The sequence below is a fragment of the Harpia harpyja genome, chromosome 13, assembly GCF_026419915.1.
Source record: "Harpia harpyja isolate bHarHar1 chromosome 13, bHarHar1 primary haplotype, whole genome shotgun sequence".
In the NCBI taxonomy this organism is placed as follows: Eukaryota; Metazoa; Chordata; class Aves; order Accipitriformes; family Accipitridae; genus Harpia; species Harpia harpyja.
In genome coordinates this window covers 30,902,143-30,920,814 of record NC_068952.1, presented here as the reverse complement: position 1 = coordinate 30,920,814, position 18,672 = coordinate 30,902,143, and the positions used below count along the sequence as shown (strand labels likewise).

At 41.6% G+C, this 18,672-nt stretch overlaps 1 long non-coding RNA gene across 1 annotated transcript; it reads left to right on the top strand.

Moving 5' to 3' along the window:
* Window positions 1–13,455: 13,455 nt before the first annotated feature.
* On the top strand, window positions 13,456–18,425 carry LOC128150206 (uncharacterized). The gene is made up of 4 exons (XR_008237971.1): window positions 13,456–13,874; window positions 13,968–14,063; window positions 14,272–14,417; window positions 18,352–18,425. It is a non-coding gene; the product is annotated as an uncharacterized LOC128150206 (long non-coding RNA).
* The last annotated feature ends 247 nt before the right edge of the window (window positions 18,426–18,672 follow it).

Sequence of the window (18,672 nt, the reverse complement as noted above, 5' to 3'; positions counted from 1 at the left end):
CACAGCGAGCACACATGGCTTCATGCAGAACACAGCTCCCGCTGCTTCTGTTAAAAACTGCTGGAAGGGTAATGCTGCCTTCCTCCTCACGTTGTAATTCAATAGCCTGTTGTCCAGAGTGGTAGCTGCGGAGAAGATCTGGCTGAGGTTCTTGCCCTTGCTTGCGAGAATTCAAATCACAGCTCCTGCCTCCCAGCTACAGCTGGGCTTCCAAGCTGATATATTATGAAGGTAAATCAGCTTTGTGTTCATTCTTCACCAAGAAGGGAAAGGAGGCAACCCCCAGCAGCCCACAGACTTGACTTGCAACAAAAGCAAAAAGGTGCAATGTTTGTCCACCTGCAGCAGAAGCTTCCTGTGGCCACGGGAAATGTGGGAAGTGATTACGGGCAGCATGGTGCATGTAGTTTAGGGACTGTCACTCTAGAGGTTCCAGCCATGGTGATTATATTGGGTCTGAAACGGCACACGGCATGCTACCTTAGTTGTACTGGGCCTGCCTGTGCTAGAAATTCTCCACAAGATCTTTTTGGGTCCTTACTGTGATGCATTTGCTACCTTCTTAGTAACAGCCATACCTGTCATCAGGAGACAGTTTCCAAAAAATACCAACCTTCGATTGTGTGATACTTTAGGTATGATATGCAAATTGCTCAGATAAAGGGCAGGTAGTCAGCCTTACTTAACTGCAGTATCTGTTACTTTTGGCTTTTATTTCCTGCAGTTAACTGTTAAACAACAGCTGTCCCACTTTAATGAGCTTTAAAAAAATGTACAACAGCTCATTATTTCTGTCTTTCCTAACAGGCCCATTTTAGAGGCCCTCACTTAGCAGCTCTTGTGATTCATGCCAAATGGAACTCATTTCCATGACTATTAGGATCATTTGCAGAGTGTTACACATAACACAGCACAGGTTTGCAGTGAACCCTCTCTGAAAGCTTGTTTTTCTGCTGGCGATGGTCTGTGTCACAGCAGCACTGTGATCATCTGTGGATCTCCCTGCATCTGTGTGAACAGAAGCACTGTATAAAACCAAAAAGGTTAAATGAAAAGATCTACTGCCAAGAGAAACCTTATTTCTTGTGAGCAGCTTTCTTCTTTTTAATGTGTTAACTCCAACTCAAAATTGCATAATGGTAGGAGCCTTTGTTTTGCCCCTTATAGGACACACATATGTACATCCCAAATAGAAAAGCCATTTCAGATGCATCAGAGGAGGATGAAATATGAGTCTGCTGGGTGAGTCGGAGAGAGTTTTGCTCTGAAATTTAAAAATGGCACAATCTCAAGTTTAATTCTCCAAATACCCTAACATGTAGCTATCTTCAAGGCAGGACAAGGCACATACACAGAAAGAAAAGCATTCAGGGCTTCTGGGCTTCCCTCTTAGGATAGCAAGGAGGGCATTCAGCTCAGTGTACATTCTTGCATAGGGCAGAGCTGCCATCTAGACTCTTATCCTGTAACTGTCCTCAGACAGCTGGGATGAATGTGACAGAAAGGTTGCACCTAATCAGTAGTGATGTGTGAGGATTCATAATCTTTGCAGCCCTCATTCTTTGGTTTGAGGCATGCACTGTGCAGACTTTTGACTTCACCTAGAGGCAAGGCACTCTGTGCATTTAAATGATAAGCAAAGCCAGGATTGCAAGTCAACACAGACAGCAATAAGGAGGTGATTAGCATCATTAAAAGGGTTTACAAACTCAGGCTGAACATTTTGCAATTACTTAATGAAACAAATTCACTCCAGTTTCTGTTAAATCTTTCAGATTGTCTCAATCAAGACTCTGAGGGGTGTGAATAAGCAGGGATTAGTTTGGTCACTGTTGTGGTAGAAGAAGGGGTAGTGAGCTCTGACCCTGCACATGTGAATTACAGAGACTTTTAATCCTGCAAAGGAGAAGAAGGATGCCCTAGATAACCTGTTGAGTTCCCTTCCAGACTGACTGTGATATTATCCCCCGTGGCATCGGCACTGAATAGAGGCCACAGATTTATAGGTGCAAATTACATATGCTATTATCTTGGCCAACAAAAGATTTTTCCCTTCGGTGTTTTTCCTGTGCTTTGCTTGCCTTTTGCTGTGTTCCTCCAGAGCCTCCTGCTTGTTGTAACAGCCCTCACCAATGCCAGCTTTTCATTACACTCTTTCCCATAGACTAATCTGTTGCCCAGAGCAATAGCCTGAGAAGTCTGGGGCCTGAAAAGAGATCTAAAATTAAATCCCTGCGGAGAAACTGCCTTTGTTCTTTCCCAGAGAAATGAAATACAAGTATATCTTTGCCAGAAACAAAGGAACCTGTCCCACAGAGAAATTAGATTGCTGCTGTCCCTTGCCAAGGGGACATGAGAGGACCGAATCCTGCTCCAGACTGCGAGGGACCCTTATATGAAAAGCAAAGTGACCGTGCCTTCGTCTGCTTCCTTGCTGGGCTCTGAAGGGAGCACAAGAGCCAAGCAGTCATTACCCTTATCCTCAGGACATCAAGCAGCAAGCATTGCTGCCATTTTGAAGCTCAGGTTTATTTAGGTTTCTCCTTGCTTTACATTTCTAATTCACATCCCAAGCTTTTCCATAGCATGGACTTCTTTAGTACAGTGATGTGTGTACCCAGGCTTGTGGGCTGCACAGGCCACCCTTCTGCATGGCAAAGAACCATGCTGTGAGAACCGTTCATTTTCCACACAACATTTCTGCTAGAAAAGCCATTTTTCAGTAGCTTGGCAGGGGAAAGAAAAGGCCAGTGGAAGAGTGAGACCAGCCCCTTTTGTCCTCTAGCTTGAGAGCTACCTCTCAGAAGACTTGCATTCTTTGACAGGAAATAACAGAGAAGCCACGCAAGACATCCCCCGTCTCCCTCCCACAGCTCTGTAACCGTGACCGAAAAGCACCCGCGTACAAGTACAGCTCCGCTAGACTCCCCCGGCGCCATTTCAGGGGCCCTGCTCGAGGGAATGCCGGGGTGGGCCGCGCAACATGGCGGCGAGCGGCGTGGGGAGGGGGAGCTTGCCTCCCGGCCCCGCCCCCGCCCCTCCTCAGCCCGGCGCGGCTGCAGAATCTTCCAGAGGCCGGCGTGGAGCTGCGCGGGGCGGAGCGGCTCTGGTGAGTTGGTCCGCTCCGTGCCGGTAACCGGGAGTGGAGCCGGGCAGGGCCTGGGCTGTCTGGCAGGGCGAGCGGGCAGGAGCACACGCCTCGGGAGGGCTTCTGGCTGTCCTCGGCAGTGCCTCGTGTGGGTGAGGGGATGCTAGTGGGGCTGGGGCTTTTACTTGCTCGCTTGGGGTGTTGGTGGTTTGTGCTTATTTTGCACAGCTGTGGGTAGCGAAGCGTACGCTAGGAGAGGGGTTGCTTGCCTCCTAAATCTGTGGGTTTAATATTCTGAATGTGTTTGTTGTGGTAGAGTGGATGCACTGGAAGATTGTTCAGGGAAGAAGATACTTTCAGGGGCGTTGCAGACTTTTATGAGTCTAACTTGCACTAATCTGTGCAAAAAAATGAGCGTTGCTTTAACTAAAAATATTGAATCCCTTGAATTGGGCCATGCAAGCTTCTGTAGCTAAGTTGACTTCTGATGTCGCTAACTTTGCTTCCTTCCTTTTGCCAAGGAAGTGGCTTTCAGCAGGGTAAAACTTCTATTTTAGAGGCAAGAAACTGGATTCGTCTCTGTATTTGAACCAGTAGCTGACCTCTGTACAAGAATAAGTCTAGGCTTCTATTGCTGAACTTCAGCTTGGTGCATGGGATTATTTCCTCAGTTCACCGTGGTTATGGACTGAGTACAGCAGCAGTGCTGAAAAATGTGCAAGACTGAGAGGCATCTTCAGGTAAGAATTTGTGCGGCTCACTGCAGAGGCAGTACTGGGATTTAGTGGTACTGATCTGGTCAGTGCCTAAACTGTAGGCTTTGATCCTAGCTTGGCAATATTGCAGGTGATTTGATAGTCTTTTGTCATTGTCCAGAAGCAACATCACCTGGCCTTTTGCCCTTATGGTTGTTTCAGAAGAATTAGGAATGTATTGCTGATGTCTAGGAAGCAGTGCATTGCAAATGAAAACAAAACAGGGTTGCGTGTCCCATTCATTTTCTCCCTCCATGCCCAAGTTTTTGCATAATGTTTGACAACTTAAATTATGTAGGAGAACCAGGTGTCTCTGAATCTGAAGTGAGTAAACAGTTGTGAATATCGGTTATGTTTCCTGCAAAGATACCAATGTGGTTGCTTTCTTAATAGCACAAATTACCTTCCTGGGAGCTCACCTTGTGATAAGAATGTGGCTGCCATGCAGTGGAGATACTGTCAGGTGGTGGGACATGGAAAAATCCCCCTTTTTTTTTTTCTCATTTGGCTTTATTGCTTTACTTCCGGAGTCTTCTGCTACCTCTGATTCCAGATTAGTTCTCTGCTGCCCTTGATGATTGTTACACATTAGAAAATAGGGGAGAACCTTAACTAATCTGTGCAAGGACAGGCTGCAGTGCAGATTAAAAGCTGACATGTTTTGCACAATGTTTAGAGAACTGTGAGACCTGGATATTAGCCTTTGTTTCGAACAGGGTCATAATTCCATTATTTCAGGCTGTTACTTTGCAAGAGTAGCTCCTCTTCTAGAGGTTTTTTTTGATTGTTGGGGTTTTTTTTTGTTTTTAAAATGGGTTTGAAATCAGATGAAATTATGAAGCCTTTTAATGGAGACAGGCAAAAGCCCAGAGACTGATGCCACATGGACTGCCTTCCAGCCACCTTTGTTTTGTAAGCACATTCTGCCTGGTAGCCTTCTGTCACATGGTAAATGTGATCAGAAAACATTTTGAATGAGAACAGCTCTTCATTGCCTTATTGGTATCTCCCCTTGTCTTGGGAGCTAACAGGTGTAAAATTTTGAGGGAGAGCACTTAGGAAGACTTTCTTTTTGATACTGGCCCTAGCCCTTATGGCAGGCCTGTGGAGGTATGCTGACAGATAGGCTGCTCAGTGTAGCAGCTGAGAAGTACTGTACAATGCTGACGAGTAGATTTTTTTTTTTTCTTCATTTAAGCTTGGACATTGCATAAGATGAAGCAATGTGAAAATACATGGTGCCAGGCTTCGTTGTAGTGTCATCCTTCTCAAACAGGCAGGTTTCTTTGTGTCAAATTCCCCATAATTTCCTGCTGTTGTTCTGGGGAGGGGGAAACATGTTGGAACAGGATAATCAAAAAAATGTTTTTGCAACCTGTAAGTGTCTTAGCAGATCTTGTGGGATTTGAATTGGAGCTCTGATGAAGAGGGAGGTAGTCATTCTCTCCCGCGGAGCAAAGCAAAAGACCTGTTGAAAGCTACATGACACATTAGGTGATTTATACTTAATGGATTTGTTGGCTTTGTACCTTTTTTGCTTGTCACCCGTGATGCTGCTGGTACAAAGTAATTCTGGTTAGCTGCAGCTTTGCTCCTGCTGGGAACACCAGCAAATTTGAGGAAAAGAGTTTTCCTAGCTATATATAAGTCTAGAACAGCTGGCAGAAAATTGGTACCTCCTGCTGTGGGAAAATCAGGAGAGACTGAAATGAGATGAACTTCTTCATGTAGTTTCAGGGTAAAGCAAAGTCTGTAAGAATATCTTTGTGCTACCTGGGAGTACCTGAATACTTTAGCATGCTAGACTGCTCCGTTTGTACTGGACACGACATCTTGGTAATTCTTATATGCGCTACTGCTACAGCAAAAGTTGTTTCTTTTTCTGATGATACCATTTTACAATTCCTTTTTCACAGTGTACAAGCATTTCTTTTTATTATTTGAAAGAAGAGACAACTTCTTGAAGTACTCTTGAGAGAGCTGAAACACGCAGTAAAAGCTTGCTCTCTGCTTCCATCTGTCTAATTACAGTTAGATCTCTAATGAGTGGTACCATGAGATTTAGTCATGTTGTTTGGGTTCTGATCTCATGCTTTTTATGACCTACTGTAGCCCAGAACTGGCACAGATATATAAATTAAAGGATGTGCTATGAATTTATTCAGACTTTTGTCACTGAGTGCTCTTGTGATGGCAAACCAACCTACAAATTCCTGATGTGAGTTGTTGCTCCTTGGAGCTGTGACAGTACTGATACTTGGCAATCTCTTAAGTGTTACTCTTCATCATAAAATTCCTAATCTAGCAGGATGGTATACAGTCTCACTGGGGCTTGGAGTTACTGTGCTCATTGTCTAGGTCATTTGGGCAACTGGGACTTGTTTTTGATTGGCTGATGCTCCAGAGATCTTTGGCTTGACATCAGAGCTGGGCTAAAATATTAAAATGGTTATTTTTGATAATAAATTACTAGCCATGAGATCAGAGTGGCCTACTTATGTGCATGATACTTGTGAAGTCAGGAAGCCTGTATGCAGTTCTGAGGAAACATATCACTAATTGAGACAAATAGAGGGATATTAAGTTTATGTGGACTATACCACTTGTTTCAGGCTATGTTACTGGGTGCCTTCGCTGCAGGAGGATAGGGTTCTGCCTCTGGAGGGGGCCATTCCTGACTTGTACTTGTTTTCTGGCCACTGCCTCTAAGCTAATGTGTCTAATGGGGCTCTGACCACTTAACACTACAAATGAATCTTTTGGCCATTAGCCAGACTGCAACCCATATCTCATGGCTCCCTTTGCCACAATATGTGGTTACTCTTAAGCACCCATCCAGAACTGCGCTGTGATATCTGACTCTGGCAAGTGAAACCTTTATGGTCCTTGCAGAGAACTGCCTTTGTTGCTTGTAAGCATTTATGGGTCCTGTGGAAATGCTAATTACTGTCAGGCCTAATTGTGCACTTCCTTCCCCAGGTCTTGGCTTTGTTAGAGGATCTGCTTTATTCTGAAGGAGACTTTCGTGTATAACATGTGGCCAGTATCAGGTGGGGAGAAGACCAAGAGGGATCACTTGGGCAGTATCTTTATATTAATGCTTCTCACTTCCAGAGGGAAGCTCCTGATTCATTAATTTCTTTGCTATTAATATCATTCCTGTTCAATTCCTGTACACATTCCAGAAGCCACAGTGATAGTAAACCACACTTCCACATTCATCTAACCAAATGCAAAACAGGCTAGCAAAACTTGGTGGAATTGCAAATAAGCAGTTTTATAGGGTATATAAATAAAACTTGTGAGAACGGACTTTTCTGTTTCTTCCTTATAAAAATGGCAATGGAACAAGTTCCATCTTGTTTGAACTTCTGGTCCTGGCATTTATTATTAATGTGATATGTCTGGCCCCAGTGTGCTAAAGGCAGCAATGTGCATTCCTGACAATATGGACTTTAAGTACTAAAGGTCATAATTTTACCATTTTGTTCCTTGTTATGTTTTATTTTTAGATTATTCTAATATATTTTTTACCTTAGGTTCCATAGTTTTTAGTGGCTGTTCTGATCCTTTCGTTTGATTATTTAAAGGTAAATAAGCCAATATCATGAAAGTGTTTCATCCTTATCAAAATATTAAGTCTCTACTTCATCTTTTGCTGTATTGCAGATGTGGTTGTAGTCAAAATAGAAAGGTAACTGCCTTTTGTAGCCTGTTTCTTACTTTGCTTACTCCATCAAACAGTTTAGTGAAAGAGCTTTCAGGAAGCTTAGAGAGGGTTTGGGACTCCAAGCATGTTGGGACTTAAACCTGCTGGTGGAGCGAATACCAAGAAGTGTTTGCTGAAGTCTGCCAAAGAAGCATTACCAGGGTTGGAGCTGCTGCTGTCAGTTCACTAGGCAAAATGTTACTGCTTCTGTTCTGTGGTTGTGGGCGTCATCTTGTGGTGTTTAGTTAGTCCTGTGCCACTCCGTCTGCTCTCAGAATCCCAGTATGGGAATTCACCAAGAAGAGGGCTTGAAGAAACCCCTGTCATTCTAAAACTTGCCGGGAGATCAGAGAGACTGGGGCTAGCAATTTTAATGATTCAGCTTTTTCCTCCGAGTTCATTATTTTTTTCCACTTTCCTGTTTATGCTAGCCTGCCATACCATTTGCACTTACAATGCAGTTTAGGATTCAGCTTATTTTCTTGGATTGTTCTCTCAATAGTGTAACACGTTTGCCCTATAACATGCAGGTTTTTCACTTGTCGTGTGTGAGTGACTTTCATCAAGTCAGCACAAAGAAAAATGCCTATCAAGCAGCTCCCTCTATAACATATGTAGAAAACATTGTGGAGGCATTGCAACAGCAAAAAATGTGAGACGTGGAGATAAATTTCACCCTTTGGTGTGAAAACTGACTTCTGCTGTACAGACTTAGGTCAGAGTATAGATCAGTGATGGGGTACAGGCTTTTACTCTTTTGCACTATTTCCTTGCAAGCACTGAAATACACATCTAAAGAGGTCAGGTTGCCGCATCTGGCTGTTTTCGGGGTCCCATGACATGGCTGAATACATTGTATCGATTTAGAACAACCTTTTTCTCCAAGTCAGGTGATGAAGAAAATGATGTTTTTAAAAGATGATTCTGCTGACAGTTTGATGCTTTAAAGTTGGGGACCAGATTTTACAGGGTGTTATGGTAGCCACAGCTTGGAATGCTGTTTTGGTTGCCTGTCTAATTTTATTTTGTTTTGTAAGCTGGTGCCATAGCCTTACCCATCTCAGTTTTCTGTGCTTGTAGAACAAAAGACGTTTTTGTAAAACTGAAGGGGTTCAGAAGTGTATTCTTGGACTGAAAATCACTGGTTGTAGACTTTGCTGCTTTACTTGTCTATAAATTATTTGCTGTACTGCTAATATAACCACTATCCATTTTGAAAGGGCTGTCCCTAAAGTTTTGAGTATTTGCGCCTCTCTAAATACTGTATCAACATGAACAGAAATGAATGTGGTGATCCTTTGGTGCTCCCTGGAATTATCCCATTAATTTAAATGGCACTTTTGGTTAGAAATGAGTTTGTACGACCAGGTCTGTAACTTTTAAGCACGGCCCTGCAGATATTCTTGGACTGTACTGTTATGACAGTTCTACATGAGCTGAGATGCTTTAAGCATTTATAAGCCCTTAAAATGAGCTTGTTAAGCTGGTTCTGCTATAGAAGATGTGACCTTTCTGGTAGCTCATAAACCCCTTGGAGATGTTGTGTTACCATTCTGTTGGCAGGCTGAACATAGTCGTTGGGAGTATTATATTACAGCAGCAGTAAAATCCATCTAAGAACTTACTGCCATACTGGTTTGATACTGGCCCTAAAAAGGATATAAAGTAGTGACTGGAACATGACTCTCTGGTACTGAACTGTGGTTTGTGGTTTCATCTTTGCATTAGCTAGTGTATATATCTTGAAAGCATTTTAAACTGTAGGTTGAACAAGGCTATGCAAGGGCTGAAGAAGCTATCCCTCCTCTGTCTTCAAGTAGTACTTTGTTCAGAGGAAAAAGTTGAGATGTGGGAGCCCTGTGAAGTGGGTTATTGCTGTTCAATGATTTCTTTGCACTCTTTCAAACTTCCTGTGCATCGTATTGGGGGCACTGTTTCACCATTGGTTGTGAGACTGTAGGAATGAAGTGATTTGGAAGATTTATTGTAATAAGCCAAATGCCTGTTCTGAGTATTTTTCTGGCTCTCCTGTTGAAGTTTATAATACAGTTCCATTGACCTGGATTACTTCAGCCTGAAGAAGCAGCTTAAAACCTGGGCGACATTTAGCATAGTTCTGAAAGTGGACCAGAGTTTTGCGTTGGGGCAACAGGTATATGCAGTTCAGGAGTCATTTAACCAGGGACAGACTGTCTCAGCACATTATTAGCATGTTATGCCCTTCAGCTGCTTTAAAGAGTGTACTTTTAAGAAACCAGTATGTGAAAGAAAATGGCTTTTTTTTTTTTTTTATGTTACTTAATGCCAAAGGTGTTAGCAAAGTCCAAGAGCATACCATAGCCGATTTGCTATTGCTGTTGCTCTTACTCAGTTACATGTGCTGTCACTTGCTGGGTTCTTTCAGTGCAGCGTATTGCTTGAATACATGTGGCACTCTGTGAGAAATGAGTTTTGGTACTCAAAAATTAATCAGAGGTTAGCAAAAGGCTCTCTTTCTGGAGAGAACTGCAAAATTCTGAGTTGGAGATGTAAACACCTTTGGGGATCAGTGCCGTACTTTAATTGATAAAAGGTATGTGCTGTTTTGCAGTTGGAGGTCAAGTCTGAAAAGGATGTATCCTTTTAAACACATTATAATATGTTAAGTAAGCATCATGTGTTATACTTGAAATGTGGCCTGTTTAGCACTAGGCAGTCTCATAAAAAGCAGTTGTTTATTATATCCAATTACATATGATTCTGAGTGGTGAGGGGACCCATCCATGTCACCAGTGTCATCTCATTCCACTGGAGCACAAAGCCTGTTGGATGCTATCAAAGGCAGGGAATGGGATAAAATCCGTTCCTGCTCAGTAAATCAGTCCAGTGGTAGTGGTCTTTACTGTAGCTGGGACATTGCAACTGGTTTCTTTTCAGCTACTGGGATTGAAATATTTTTGTTCTTCTCATGGAATGCATCTGAACATTTCCATGCACATCTCTTTAGAGAGAATGCGTATTTGGAAAGGAAATTTAAGATGAAAATAGATGTCATCAGCTGAATTTAAATTTTGTGTATTTTGCAAACTACCTTCTTTGTGATACAGTGCACAGTAAGCAATTAAAGTTGCTCATTGCAAACAGGACTAAGATTTGTTTCCTACTTCATATGGTTGTTCAGTCTAGAAAAGAGGAGGCTGAGGGGAGACCTCTCAACAACTCTCTGAAACTCTCTACAACTACCTGAAAGGGGGTCGTAGTGAGGTGGGTGTTGGTCTCTTCTGTCAGGTGTCTGGAGATAGGACAAGAGGAAATGGCCTCAAGTTGAGGCAAGGGAGATTTAGGTTAGATATTAGGAAAAATTTTTTTACTGAGAGGGTTGTCAAACATTGGAATGGGCTGCCCAGGGAAGTGGTTGAGTCACCATCCCTGGAGGTATTCAAAAAGCGAGTGGACAGGGTACTCCAGGGCATGGTTTAGGGGGCATGGTTAATGGTTGGACTTGATGATCTTGAAGGTCTTTTCCAACCGAAATGATTCTATGATTCTATGATTGTTATGAAGCTGCATATGTGAAAAGAATATTGAGTTCCTAGATGCAGATTTTTGGTATTAAGTGTATACTTCATTTTCTGTGAAAATGGGCACTAAAATAAGAAATAGAATAATTGTCTTGCAAAAAACCATTAGAAATGTGAAAGTGAGGTGCTCTGATACTTGTCAGAATAAAATGGGTATGTAAGTAGCTTTGGAATTAAGGTAAAGCTGCTCTGTGTGGGAACTGGTTCTTTCTCCTTGTTCTGAACTCATCAATCCTGTTGCATTTAGTGAAGAAATCTGTTCAAGTGTTGTATGTGAAACAGTATGGGTTAAAGTCTGGCCAGCTATTGCCTGCCTCGTTGCAACCTGTGCAGTCAAAAGCTGCCTTTCTGTTAAAACATAAACCAGCTCTTACAAAAGTACATGCTACTGAAAGCAATGGTTATCTTGGGAGTTTCTGCTTTCTCTCATCTCCTGTCAGTCTTTACCTTTTCTGTTTAAATGTTATCTGCTGGTTAGTGTTCTCATTTTCAAACTACAGGGAACATGAGTCTCTCTCCATAGAGCTAATTACTTAGCAGTAGGCCTGGTTAGAAGTTTTTCAGATGGAAAGTGGAGGGGGGATTTGTGTTCTTTTGTTTAGGACTCCTGTAGTCTTAAGAGAATGTGAAAGCAGTCCCTGCAACAGAAAATCCCAGTGACTGTGGCAGTCTCCTGGGAAATGAGAAATCCAGGGTAGTGCCTGCTTTCCTAGATTCAAACTAGGATCCCAATTTGAATCTACTAGAAAAGAGGATCATGTTGTACAAGTCGTAGTGGTCTGAGTAAGTATTGGTTGTTGATCATTCTTCTTAGGAGAATGGGGAGTTGCAGCCTTCCGATAGTGAAAAGGGTGTCTACTGGAAATAGAGATTAGTGTAATAAGCTATGGACCTCTTAGAATTTATTTACAGGATCCTCCAAATAACATAATGCTTATCTGAACTATTGAAATATTTGGAGTTAGCTTCCTTGCTGTTTTTTTCAGTCCCTGTTTCGTTTTTTCCATAGTCTCTGTAGCCCACAGTTTGGTGGAAAGCAGACTAGGCTGTTGCACAACACCCGTTTCCATAGCCAATATTTTTCCACCTCTATGCATATATCCCTTCTGTCCTTCGGGGTAGACTGCTTTGTGCATGACAGCAGCTCTTTGTGAAAGAGGATTTCTGCTCTTAAGCATCAGAGTCTTTAGGCAGAGATTTGTTAGTATCATTATTTCTGTAACTCAGTACTTGGGACACATGAGGGGATGTGGGCTATCGTATGTTACGGAAGTTTTCCCGTTTGTACGTTAAGTTTTCAAAGTCTGTACTGCAATTCAGATCTGGTGGGATCAATACTCTATATTGAGTTAGAACAGCAAATAAAATTCTGGGTCCTATAGCTACTTGTGGATTGCACACACACACGAAACTGCTCTTCCTTTTAAATAATTTTACGTAAATGTCCAAGTATGAAAATATTATGTATATTTTTACACTTAAATATTTCTTGCCTGTGTCACACGTCGGTCTAGCCATACCTTCTTTTCTAGGCTTGGAATTATTCTGTACAAGAATAAATACTTGTTAATATAGAAACTGTATCACTGCTACGTTACAGAAGCAGCTACTTTCAGGTGAGTTGTATAGTGTACAAGAAATAAATCAGAAGACTCTAAGCCATGTGAATGTCTCCTTTATTGATATCAGCTGATAAGTGAGCTACTCAAGTAACTTAACTGCAGCATCTTAGAATCACAGAATCCTAGAATAGTTTGGAAGAGACCTTTAAAGATCATTTAGACCAACCCACTTGCCATGGGCAGAGACATCTTTCACTAGATCAGGTTGCTCAAAGCCCTGTCCGACCTGACCTTGAATACTTCTTGGCATCCACAGCTTCTCTGGGCAACCTGTTCCAGTGTCTTGCTACCCTCATAATAGAAAATTTCTTTTTACGCAGTCCAGGATACGATTAGCTTTCTGGGCTGCAAGAGCACATTGCCAGCTAATGCCCAATTTTTCATTCACTTGTATCCCCAAGTCCTTCTCAGCAGGACTACTCTCAATCCATTCATCCCCCAGTCTGCTTTGGTCTTGGGGATTGCCCCGACCCAGATGCAGTGCCTTGCACTTGGCCTTGTTGAACTTCATGAGGTTTGCATGGGCCCACTCCTCAAGCCTGCCAGGGTACCTCTGGATGTGGCCTCCCTTCCCTCAAGCAAATCACCTGCACCTCTCAGCTTGGTGTCATCTGCAAACTTGCTGAGGGTGCACTCAATCCCACTGTCTATGTTGATGAAGATATTAAATAGTACTGGTCCCAGTACAGACCCTTGAGTGACATCACTCATTACTGGTTTCCACTTGGATATGGAGTTGGATTATTAACTTTTTGGACATAACCATCCAGCAATTCCTTATCCATCTAACAGTCATCCATCAAACCTGTATCTCTCCAGTTTAGTGGCAAGAATGTTGTGGAGGACCATATCAAGGGCCTTACAGAAGTCCAGGTAGATGACATCCCGTAGTTCCTCCTGTGTCCACTGATGCAGACATTCCATTGCAGAAGGCCACCGGATTAGTCAGGTCTCAGGTGCTTCAATTTTATTACCGTACATAAAATGTTCTTTTCTGCCACATTTCTACTTTGCCTCCTGCCTACAACCTCAAGAAAAGGTTGGAGCTTGAAGTGCAGAGTGAGGCTTTATGGCCTTGATTTTGGAAGAGCTCAGATTAGACAGTTTTCAATTATTTCTTCTAGAACTGAACAGACACTGGTAAGCTCTCTGTCTTTTATTTTCATTTAGCTTTTTTTCTAATATTACAGGATCTACTGTGATAAATACTGTTTTTTCTGGTCTGAATAATAGGACAGCGTTTCCAATAGCGATTGGTCCTGTTCAGTCAGGGAAGAATTGGAAATGCAGAGATGGATGGAGTTCCCTGCTGGGTTTGAGTGTTCACAGGTAAACGGTATCCTGGAGAACGCTGTGCTTTTGTCTGACCAAGACTTGCTGCTAAGGTTCAGATTTGGAGTGTGACAATTTTAGGGGTGTGAGTAGTTGCATCTAAACAACAAAAGAAACCAGGAGCAGTTCCTTGGCTGTACAGCTAAGTGACACAGCGTGATTGACATCGAAGTGCCTAGCCTGTCCTTTTCGTCTTTTTCCACAGGGTAGCTGTGGCCAGACTGTACTGAAGACAGTTACCAAGATAAATTGCCCCATAGTTCTGCACCTGGGCACTGTCTGTGAGAGTGCTAGTTGTTGTGGGCCAGTGTGAAGGACAACTATGCTAACAAATAATTTGAATGATACTAGGTACTGTTCAAGCTTGTACCATGTCCCCATTTTATTTATTTCTATAGTCAGCAAGACTGCTTTATAGCCTGAGAGTCTGTTTAATGTGAATGTGCAGCATGGATACAGCCTGAGCAATGTAGAGACTGATGTGCCTAAAAGTTGGATTTAAGCTTAATGTGTCTGAAGCCTAAAACAGGGGTACAGAAGACCCATGTTCCAATAGCTGTGAAGTTTGCTAGATGCTCACAGTAACTCAGTGCCAGTGCTGCTCAGACTTTGCAGAGCCTTAGTTGGAGGCACCAGGTAGTCTGTGTTGCTGGATATGCCTTTGGTTTGTGTATGTACAGAAGACTGGGAGCTAGGGGCTAATATCTATGATTCAGTGCTCATAGAAACAAACACTGGCAGAGACAGACTAGAAAGAGTAAGAAAAGCATTATGTACTGAAACAAGATTCTTTTATTTCAGTGCAGTACAAAGAAATAGGAGTTACTTTGCTTTGAATGAAAGTACTGAAACTAAAAAATGAAGCAGATGAAATACATTCGTGTAGTACTAGGAATCCTTGGATATCAAAGCAGTGAAAAGTGATAGCTATGATGCTGCAGCATTAAAATAAATATTTACATAGCTTTAAACTAATGCATTACTTCCTTGATTTAGTGTTATAGCATTGGTGACTTAGTTTCCAGCAGTATAAGATACTACCACTGACAATGTTGTCTTAGCCATCAGCCAGTTATTTCCTTACGTTTAAAATGCACTGGTACAGCGGCAACACTCTGTACCAAGCCACCTCTCCAAAACCGCAGTAAACCCAAAGTCAGCCTCTTTTTTTCTTTTTTCTTCCAAAAGAATGAATCTGCTCAATTCTGTTAATACGTTGAACTTTGGTTACTTATAGTAACACTGTAAAACAGTGGGGCCAGTTCACAATCAAGTAACATGAACTCATTGTATTAAGGTATGAGAAATTATTGTTTAAAGAAAAAAAAAAAAGATTGCTACATTGTCATCCTGCAGCACCAAACACAATAGCTGCTCAGTTTTGGACTTTTTCAATTGGAGCACTATTTTTCAACTTGAATTAGAACAGGCCATCTGTTTTCCTAGTAAATGTAGATGAGTTGTATTTTCAAAGTTATCAAAACACACTGACATAGTGGTTTGCAGCAGAGTCAATAGCCCCATGTACAGACTCAGTGATTTTATTTTTGTTTTTTTTTTTTTTTTTTTAGTAAGTAAACATTAATTACACAGGTATTGCTGTGAACCAAGCCCATGGTCTAAAGGAAGCATGTTTCTTGCCAAATTAAAAGTCTTTACATAAGAACATGTTTTTATAATGGATTTGAATAGCTGCTGTGTAAGTTACTAAAATCATGTGTCTTCCTGCTTGCACTTTGTACCAACACAAAAAATGGATAAACATGCAGTAAAATGTAGCATCATTTAGAAAATAATGTGTAAAAAAAAAACAACCAAAAAACCAAAAAAACAAAGAAAACCCCCCAAAACATTCAGTATCTTATATTAAAGCATTTACACTGCATAGGCATTCATATAAGGATATAGTATAATAAAACTCATCAAATATACAAGCATGCAGCAGTTGCCTTATATTCACAGTTCTAGAAATGACCACACATTGATTTCCTCAAATATAAATTGGATTATCCAAAATAGATTTTGCAGCCACTTGCTTTTGCAGTGGCAAACTATGTTCTTGTGTGCATTGCAGATACTGACCTATATAACAGGCCTAAGCTATGCTGCTGTATTGTACACATCTGTGATAAATACTGTGTTTTGAAATGGGAAGGATAATGAGAAGTTATCCATACTTCTCATAGTAGAACTTGGAGACTATGCAGTGCTTGAATTGAACAAAATATATAAGCATATTTATTGTATTCTCCTTAGAGAGTAACACTGCAACCTTGCCACATATCTAGCTACTGCATAAGCTGGCCATGCAGTTTTCAAAATAAGTTTAGACAGATTTTGCTATTTGATACTTTATTCCATCAGAAGAGGTATAGTAGTAAACTTACATAGTACATATCCTTTTTGCTCTGCAAACTTTACAAAGGACTCCTGCTACTTTTAGACTGTGTAGGGAAATACAATGCAGTGCTAAAGTCACACTTGGAAATTTAAAACATGTTTGCAGAGATGTCTTCTTTCTTCATTTACTCTTTTGAAGGTGGTGGTGTTATATATGATGGTGAGCTTGGACCATCTTAACTGTCACAAGATAACAGTACCCAGATTAGACCCCCTCTGTGGCCGAATGCCACCTGGAGGGTAAAATTGAGGTCATGTGGCTTGAAGTTGTCTGTGGTTTTGACTTGCTTATTATTGCCTAGCTTGGCAGGTTAACCTGGCATGTGACTCCAGGACAACAGCAAACAAAATACCTGGAGGCAAGGCTTGTGTTAGTTGTGCAAGGTTTGCAAAATTGGGCTCTAGATCCTGATACAGGTTTTGGGTGTGCCAAGGCGAAATCGGATTGAGGAGCATGACTTAAAACCCTTTCCCCGTCCAGGTATTTTTCCAGTAGTGCCTGCATTCTGCTTTTGCCCTGACTCCCCTTGTCTTCATACACAGTAATTTGTATGTCTTTAAACAACATGTGCATGTATGTCCTTCTTCTGAGCACTTCAGGGAAAGCTAGTGGAAGTAACCTTGTAGGATGTTACAGCACCAACGATGCAAGTTGCAGGGATTCATCCCTGTGTACAAAGCAGCAAGGGATTCAGAAACAGCATGTAGGAAGTAGCTTAAAAAGGAAAAAGGCAAGAGGCAGAGGGGGAGATAATGGAAACATTTGCCAATGAAAAAGGGTAGTGAGGAAAGGGAAGAGAGAATTGGGGCAGTGGTTGCTGTTCCCTCTGTTTAAAAAAAAAAAAAGTATAATTCTCTCTGGAATGTTTAGTTCAGAGAGAAGCATTGCCCTTTGTTTTTTAAAAAAGTGAGCTTTGGCACACATGTAATGTGGGACTGAAAAGGCAAGTAGATGGCTTTGGTATGTGCTATCAGAAACTGTTACATTAATGTACTTCTGTGCTGCGGCCAGGAGTTTACTTTTGTAGTTTGTTATTCTGAGTCTCTTAATGTGTGCATGTTCCTATTTTCTAGTAAAGGATGTGTGGCCCTTTCCAGAAAGAGCTGTACTATTTCCTGTCCTACTCTTAAGTAAGACTGACAACAGTGGAACAAGTCATTGTACTAGAGATGTCCTAAGCTCCTGTGGCACAGATACTCATTTTCCTTTGAGGATGTGTCTCTGTGCGTATGTGTGTGTGGAGCCTCAGCTCTGCATTTAGAGTCCAAATGTCCTTTTATCAGATTCCGAGATGGATATGGGGGCATCTGAATGCTTTTATTGTATCAACTGGCACTTGGAAAATGGGCTTACAGTTTATTTTAGTTGGCTTGCTTGCTGCCACAGATGTTGCTTTTCTGCCACTAAGATCTCTGTGGTGACATCTGAAGACATAAATGCTGTGAGAAGTGACTATTTTTTTAATGACTATTTGGCAGTAGGGTCTGTATAAATATACACAGAACCCCATTTTCTTGCCTACCTTTTAAGTGGTATACATCCATAGATGGACATAAGACTTTGAATGCTGAAACCTTTGTACAACATATCAAAGCTACTGGTTCACAGATTCTTCACTGCATCTCTGTCATATTAAGAGCAGCAGTTTAGATGTGGGGACAGTCCACAAATGTAACAGCGTTCTGATTTATAAATTTCAACTTCATTAATCTGAGGTACTGCATTAGCCTCTCATTCTTCTTCCAATTCTCATTTATTTTTTTAAATGTTGGCAAAAATGAGAATGCGTTCTGGTTTTGATCCTGATTTCTTATGCGTTTTAATACTTGTACTGGGTTCTTTGGGTTCCTCACTGAATCTGCAATTCATCTTTTCTTTCCACAGGGAAAACTCTTAAAATCTAGTTTGGAAGAGTCTTTGAAGAATCTAGAGATTGTTAAAAGCAGATGTCACAGCTGTCTTGAGTATAGTGAGAAGGAGGAAGAGGAACTCTCCTGAGAAGCCTGACAGTTTGCAAGAAAGAAGTTGGTACTAAGCTGTGAGCCCCAAGTTCCCACAGGCATGCACGACCTTCTGAGAATTAATAGAAGTTGGACGTGTAAGATCTTTGCTTTTTTTAGAAACCTTATCAGCTCTATTTCTAGTAGCAAACTGGGCTATTCCTTGAAGAGAGAGGCAGTGCATTTTCCATTTTTACCTGCCTTT